Below are 7,184 nucleotides of genomic sequence, written 5' to 3' on the forward strand. Positions count from 1 at the left end.
AGAGGGTGTAAAGCAGGAGAAAGCAACACAAGGACGCTGTAAGTCTCCCAGGAAGGGGTTGTACAGCATTGGTCGGGTTTATGAGCCTCACACTTTTGTTTTTTGCTGCCTTGATGCCCTTCAGAGCTCTGAGGGGACCCAAGGGGCCCAGCGGAGCAGCTGATGTCCCATTAACCAGGATGGGCTGTGGGGAATAACTTTGGGATGAGGCTGTGGCACTGTCCCCACCTCCCCTAGCAGGGCACAGCTGCCTGGGGAGCTGGTGTAACCCCTGAGCCTAATGGAAACAGCATTTAGCATAAATTCCACTTAATGGGGAAGTGTTTTGGTCTTTGCCAAGTGATTAAGCAGATATGAAATATGCATGAAATTCTAATTTGCCCTCCTAACACGCAAGGTGCCAAATGAAGTCCAGGAGGGGAAAAGTGGAGCCAGGACACAGCAGAGGCTGTAATGGAGTCAGTGTTTCCAGCTTTGCTATGTGTGTGTTTCTTTGTTAACAGCATCTTCCAACCAATGAATGCCCTGCAGGAACGGGATGGGAAGAGGACAGCCCCTGGAGGACCCATCTGAGAGCAGGTATGAGCTCCTGGGATGCAGCTGGGGCCCGGGAGCTCCAGGCTGGGCTGGCAGAGGGAATTTCTGGGAGCTGAGGTGGAAGTGTTTCCCTGCTGAGCCTGGAGAATGATGCATGTCAGGAACTGAGTGCAGTGCTGACTCCTTGAGTGCCCAGGGCTGGGAGAGGAGCCCTGTCCGTGTTCTTTGGCACCTAAACGTCCAGCTTCCCTTCCTGTCTCACCCTTCTTAATGCCTATGCCCAGATTGGAGTCTGGAGAAGGATTTTGGTTGTGGAGGTGGCTCACCCCTGGCATGTGACAAATGTGCAAAATGCCAGCTTTGGGAGTTAAGAGATGAGGGTTTGAATCCTTTCTTCCTGACATTGGATGGTGGGGTAACTCTAAGAAGGGGTTTAGTCTTCAATCTTTGGCTTACAAGACCAGTGTTTTTATAAACTATTAGAGTTAATTAGAGTTTGAGTAGTTTATTCTCTAGGGTGGCTGCAAGGAGGAAATAAAGTAGGATGATTGTGAAGTAGGTGAATGAGGCTAGCTGGCCAGTGATGATGAATGGGTGCAGGCTGGCCAGGGCATGGGTGACTGGCAGGGGCTGCTCTCCAGCCCTTCCCTCTAAATCCCAGCCTTGCAGCCCCTGCTCTGTGTGGGAAGCCTGACTTCCCCATGCAGAAACCCCACTGCTGGCTGTGGGGAGCTGCCAGCAGAAATATCCTGTGCTGGCTGACCTGTAACAGCAGTGACGAGTGACAGGGCAGGGTTAGGGGCTGCTCTTGGTGTCCAGCAGGCCTGAGAGCTCACTGTGTGTGTGCCTGGGCTTGCTTTGGTGAGGATCAATGCTCCACTCCAGGGCTGGCACTGCAGCTCAGGGTGGGTGCTGGTGATGCACTGTGAGAGCTCAGGGCTGTCACAAACATCTTTTATGGAAAATCCTTTCCTTAGGATTTTTCCTCCTGAGAAGCTGAGAGGCCTCAGGAACAAAATGTGAACAATGGTTATCTGCTGCTGCGGAATGCAACAGGTGCATCTGTGATTGGTCTCATGTGGTTGTTTCTAATTAATGGCCAATCACAGCCCAGCTGGCTCGGACAGAGAGTCCGAGTCACAAGCCTTTGTTATCATTCTTTCTTTTTCTATTCTTAGCCAGCCTTCTGGTGAAATCCTTTCTTCTATTATTTTAGTATAGCTTTAATATAATATATATCATAAAATAATAAATCAGCCTTCTGAAACATGGAGTCAGATCCTCGTCTCTCCCCTCATCCTCAGACCCCTGTGGACACGGTCACACAGGGCTGCAAAACTGAGAGCAGAACAAAGATTCCTAGGGATCACCGGGGTGTTTTCCCATCCTCACAGTGACCTACAAACAAATGCAGCTCCCAGGGAAGTTCTGAATGGTTAATGAGTTATTAGTGCTGTGTGATAAGTGAGGCTGGCAGAGAGCAAGGGTCCTGAGCTGCTCTGAAACTATCCACGTGCTGTCACCAGCTCAGATCACAGCTCCAGAGCTGCCAGAACACGTGTGGAGAAGGGGAATGGGTGAAATATTGTGATCCCAGTAGCTGGTGGGCCTGAAGAAGGGGTCAGAAGCACAGGGCAGAACAAGAGAAGGTGCTCTGCCCGTGCTCCTCCTCATTCCAGCTCTCTGGAAGCGGCAGAGGACAAGTGCCAGGTCTTTTGGGCCCATTCCCTATGCTTCCCCTGGCAGGGCTGATGCAGGAGCCTGGCCCAGAGTGCCAGGGGTGGCTCCTGTCCCCAGCCCCAGGGTGCCAGGGGTGGCTCCTGCTCCTGTGTGACTATTTCTCCCAGCCCTGGAATGCCAGGGGTGGCTCTTTCTCCCAGCACGCCGCGTTCCCCACGCTCTCTCCCACTAAAGCTCCGCTCCTGCACCTTCTGCTCCTCTCCCGAGCATCTGCTCCCAGCCCTGCCAGGAGAGCTGGAAATGCAGCCTGTGCCCGCCCGTGGAGCTGCTTGCGGCTCGGACTGGAAATGCCAGGGTCTGAAATCATTGATATGAAACACGGGTGACTCATTTCGGAGAGTGCCAGGCCCCGTGTTAATTTGGTTAATGCTGAAATCAGCTGCTTGCGGGGCTGTTTTCTCTCTGCCACCACCAAGAGAGCTCCCCCTGAGCTGCTGTTTCCAGGAGAATGGGAAAGGGAGGGGAGGAGGAAGATTGGGGTCAGGGCAGGAATCCAGAAACAACCCCAGAAAGAACCTAAATTGATAGAGGGGCAGGGAATGGAGGGTTCCCCAGCAGATTTGGCAAGTGCTGATGAAATTCACTCCCCCATGATGAGGGAAGAAGGCTGCAGAAGAGATCCAAAGTGTGCCACGAGCTTGGCATTGCAGCTCTGGAAAGCTTGAGCGATGCCCCAGGGACACCACAGCGCTCACAGGATCTGTGAGGAATCTGCTGGAGGGGAAAAACAATGAATAAAACCACAAATCCCTTTCTCAGCCACCATGGTGCCAGGAGCAGGAACTGTGTGGCTTCCAGGGATCAAAAAGCAAATGCCAGGAGCAGAGAAACCTCCTCAGGGTGGCCATGAAAGACCCAGCAATGGGGAGGAAAGCCTCCTAACACAAAGGAGGAGGAAAAGGACACAGCTGGGACACGTCACCACCCTGGGCACTTCAGGAAGGTTAAAGTCTGATCTGGGAAGGCTCTGCCAGGCTGGCAAAGTAGGTCAAAATTAAGTATGGTTCAACTGAGACGCGGCGTGACTGATGTCTGCGCTCCCAGGGCTGCATGGAGCTCGCCCTGCAGAGCCATCTCTGCCCCAGCAAGGCTCTCTGCCAGCTCTGCACGATGGACAGGAGATGATCTGAGCTCTCCATCAGCACAGAAGGGTGCGCAGGGTCACGGTCGAGTGGTGGGCTGATGAGAGGTCAGGCCGTAGTGAATGGGAAATGATGAAAACTCGGTGGTTTCCCTCAAAGGCAGGATGGGTGATGAGGAAACAGGAAGGTTGGGAGCAAAAAAATAGTTCCCCCCAGAAAAATGATGTTAGGGCAGGCACTAACACCGGTTCAGGGGCCAGGGAGGCACAGAGGTGACAGCCACAGGCTGAGCACAGGGGGAGGCTCACGCCCCGCAGCGACAGCAGAGAGGGGAAGTGGCTGCCCCAGGAGCCACCAGCACTCAGAGAAGATGTCCTCTGTCCTAGCGTGGCTTAAGGCAAAGATTTCTTGTGAGCTGTGTGTTTTGTGGGGTGGCTTTAGATAAACCTTTTCCAGAGAAGGGGGAGGAATGCCTGCAGGTCAAGGTCAGATATGTTTTAGCAGTGTGAATGCTCTCACAACTCCCCTCGGCACCAGCAGAGCCAATCTGGGCTCCTGCCGCAGCGTTTTTCCTCTCTGTGTGCCACAGCCACGACACAAGAGTCTCTCCACACCCCTCCCAGGGTCACCCTTCAGCCCAGCACACACAGGCACCCAGAGCGGCTGCTTTGCTCTCCCTTGCTCATTGCAGTCCCTGCAGTTCGGGGCTGGCTCACACCCAGCAGCCCGGATCGCTGTGGGATGGTGGAAACGGCAAATCATGGAGCCAGCCCCTGCTTATATAGGTTGGGTATCAGGAAAAAGTTTTTTACAGAAAGGGTGATAAAGTTCTGGAATGTTCTGCCCAGGGAGGTGGTGCAGTCCCCGTCCCTGGGTGTGTTTAACAAAGCCTGGATGTGGCACTGGGTGCCAGGGTTGAGTTGAGGAGTTGGGGCTGGGCTGGACTCAATGATCTTTAAGGTCTCTTCCAACCTGGTCATTCTGTGATTTTCTGTGATTTCTGTGTTCCCAGGCCTGAGCAGGGATGTGTAGGCAGGAGCACAAAGGTTGAGAGGGGACAGGAGGATGGGTGCCAGGCCAGCCCCTGTGCTGGTGGCCAGGGGCTCGTGCCAGGAGTGTGAGGTGCCACGCTTGTGGAAGGGGTTCAGGGAGCCCTGCTGGCCCCAAGGGCGAAGTTTTCTTGCCCTGGGGATGCTTCTCTGCTGCCAGTGGCATCCTAGAAAAGTCCTGTCTCGTGTCAGTGCCTGCTTCAAACAGTCTGTCCATTGTAACCCTCACCAACAATCCCACAGAGGTGAGGGCTGGGCAAGGGAACAAAACCTGCTCTGTCTCGAAGCCGACAGACTCGAGTCAGGCATTTGGTCTCCTGATTGCTGCTGCTTCAGAGTCAGAAAAAACAAGGAAAAGCCACAAAGGGGGTTAGGCTGCTGGTCCTGTTATTTGGGGATGTTCCTGGGAAGTTTTGCTGCAGCCTGCCCAGCAAGGATGTGCTCAGCGGTGAGGGTCCAGATAAAAAATCCAAGTTACATCTTGTGCTTTGGTGTCCAAGGCAAGAGGGCTCTGAGCCTGTTCCTGACAGTGCTGAGTAAGCTGTGCTTGGCTCCTGAGGAGCTACAAAGGCTCTGGATGTTCTTCCCCTGCTTGTTTCCAGACAGAGAGCGATGCATCCCTCCCTCTGCTCCCCTGATGCCATCACCCCCACAGCAGCAAACCCTGCCTTCCTCAGCCCCTGAGCTGAGCCTGGGCTCTCAGCTGTCCCTCCAGCCTGGTTCAGAGAGCCAGGGAAGGGCAGGGAGTTTTGGGGCACGAGCCAGAGCGTAGCATATGGCCAAGTGACCTGCCAAAGGCACGGGGGTGGGATGTGTCCCAGATCAGGGACTGCAGTGACACAAGGATGCTGGCTCCCAGCACAGTCCCAGAGTGCCAGGGATGGCTCCTGCTCCTGGTCTCAGAGTGCCAGGGGTGGCTCCCAGCACAGCCCCAGAGTGCCAGGGGTGGCTCCTGCTCCTGTCATCCCTCTGCTCCCCCAGTGGCATCACCCCCACAGCAGCAAACCCTGCTCTCCCCAGCCCCTGAGCTGACCCTGGGCTCTCAGCTGTCCCTCCAGCCTGGGTCAGCACCACAGCACAGAGCCAGGGGAGGGCAGGGAGTTTTGGGGCACGAGCCAGAGCGTAGCATATGGCCAAGTGACCTGCCAAAGGCATGGGGGTGGGATGTGTCCCAGATCAGGGACTGCAGTGACACAAGGATTCTCGCTCCCAGCACTGCCCCTTGTGCTGATGGCCCTGGGAGAGGAGTGCTTTGACTGCACTTTGATTTTCTGCTGCTGTTGGAGTGCCAGAGAGCTGGGGGAGGGGGGGTCACGGGGATTGCTGGGTGCTTGTGACCAGGCACGGGACCCCTGAGCGCAGTGCTGCACGGCTTCTCCAGCTTGCCAGGCATTAGTAACTCGTGTGCTCAGATCTGTAACGCAGCCCAGGGCACACAGGCTCCCTCTTGTCCATTCTATCAAGGCAGAGCCCTGATTTAAAGTGCTGTAGAGAACTCAGAAATGTTGTTTAGCGCTGAGCAACTCTTCCTGGTGACACACCTGGGCTGTAAAATCTGTGTGTCCTGCCCCACAGCAGAGCAAGGGACGGGTGCTGTGTGCTCTGCTGCCAGTGAGAGCAGCTCCATTCCCCAGGCCAATCCCTTCTGGAAGCTTGAGGCAATGAGAAAATCCCAAACAGTGGCAAACTGTTGAACTCCCACCGCTTCCTATTAGTCCTGTTCTGGATTGTGACAGGGTCACTGCACCCTCCTGGGTCTGCAGCTCCTGTGCAGGTGACAGGGACATCCCTGCTGGAGCTGCTCTCTACCTGGCAGGATGGAAGGCACGGGGAGACAGAAGGGAAAGTGCCACCAATGTCTTGCCGTGGATGAGAGACAAGTGTCATGTTTTCTTCTAAAATGGGGTAGCTGTGTTATGCTAAAAACAGCCAAACGCTGAGGAGGTAGAGGAGGCGAAGCAGATTTTCAAGGGGAGGAGGAACAGCTTTTCCCTAAACTAGGGAACAGAAGGGCTTTAGGAGCAGCACCAGCCCTGCATGTGCCCCTCCAGCAGCTCCAGGGCCAGCCCTGCCTCGTGACTGGCTCCTTCTGATCCTACAAGTAGCAAAAAGGGGAAATTATAGAGGACCAGGGGGGAAAGCACCGTCCAAGGAGGCAAAGGCAGATGTCACTGAAGGCTCAAAGCCTTTCCCCAAGTGTGCCATGTCCCTCTGTGGGCTGGTCCCCCCCCAGCAGCATTTTGGGCACGTGATGGGGACACAGGCAGTGTCAGCAAGGAGGATCAAGTAGGGCAGAGAAGTGCAGAGGGCATGTGGGTGCATCAAAAATAAAGTAGAACCTTTAAAAGGCTGAAGCCTTCCCCAGCCGAAAGTCCAAGTGAAATTTGTCATCACCACCCAAAAGAGATGGAAAAGAAGGGCTGAGGGGGAGCCTTCACGGTCCTGGCAGCAAAAACTTGCCAGTGAATCGAGCCCGAGCAGGGATACTTTCAGCAATAGCAGTTTCTGTGCTTTCCTGCCGTGAGCGGCTCCGCTCCCCTTCTTTCCCGAGGATCAGCGGAGGATGGCTCGGGCACGCCAGGAGCCGTGATCGCGGGGAAGGAAGGACACGGCGCCTCGCACAGAGCCATGGTTTCCCCCGGCGTCACCTCCCCCTGCCCAGCTCACGGCGAGCATCCCCGGCTCACGGCGCCGCTGCCCGCAGGGAATCGCTGTCCCTTCCCGGCCCCAATCCCCGCTGCGTGCCCTTGGCTGCTCCCTCCGAGCCCGCGGGTAC

This window comes from Geospiza fortis, unplaced genomic scaffold (genome assembly GCF_000277835.1).
Source record: "Geospiza fortis unplaced genomic scaffold, GeoFor_1.0 scaffold305, whole genome shotgun sequence".
NCBI classification, from domain to species: domain Eukaryota; kingdom Metazoa; phylum Chordata; class Aves; order Passeriformes; family Thraupidae; genus Geospiza; species Geospiza fortis.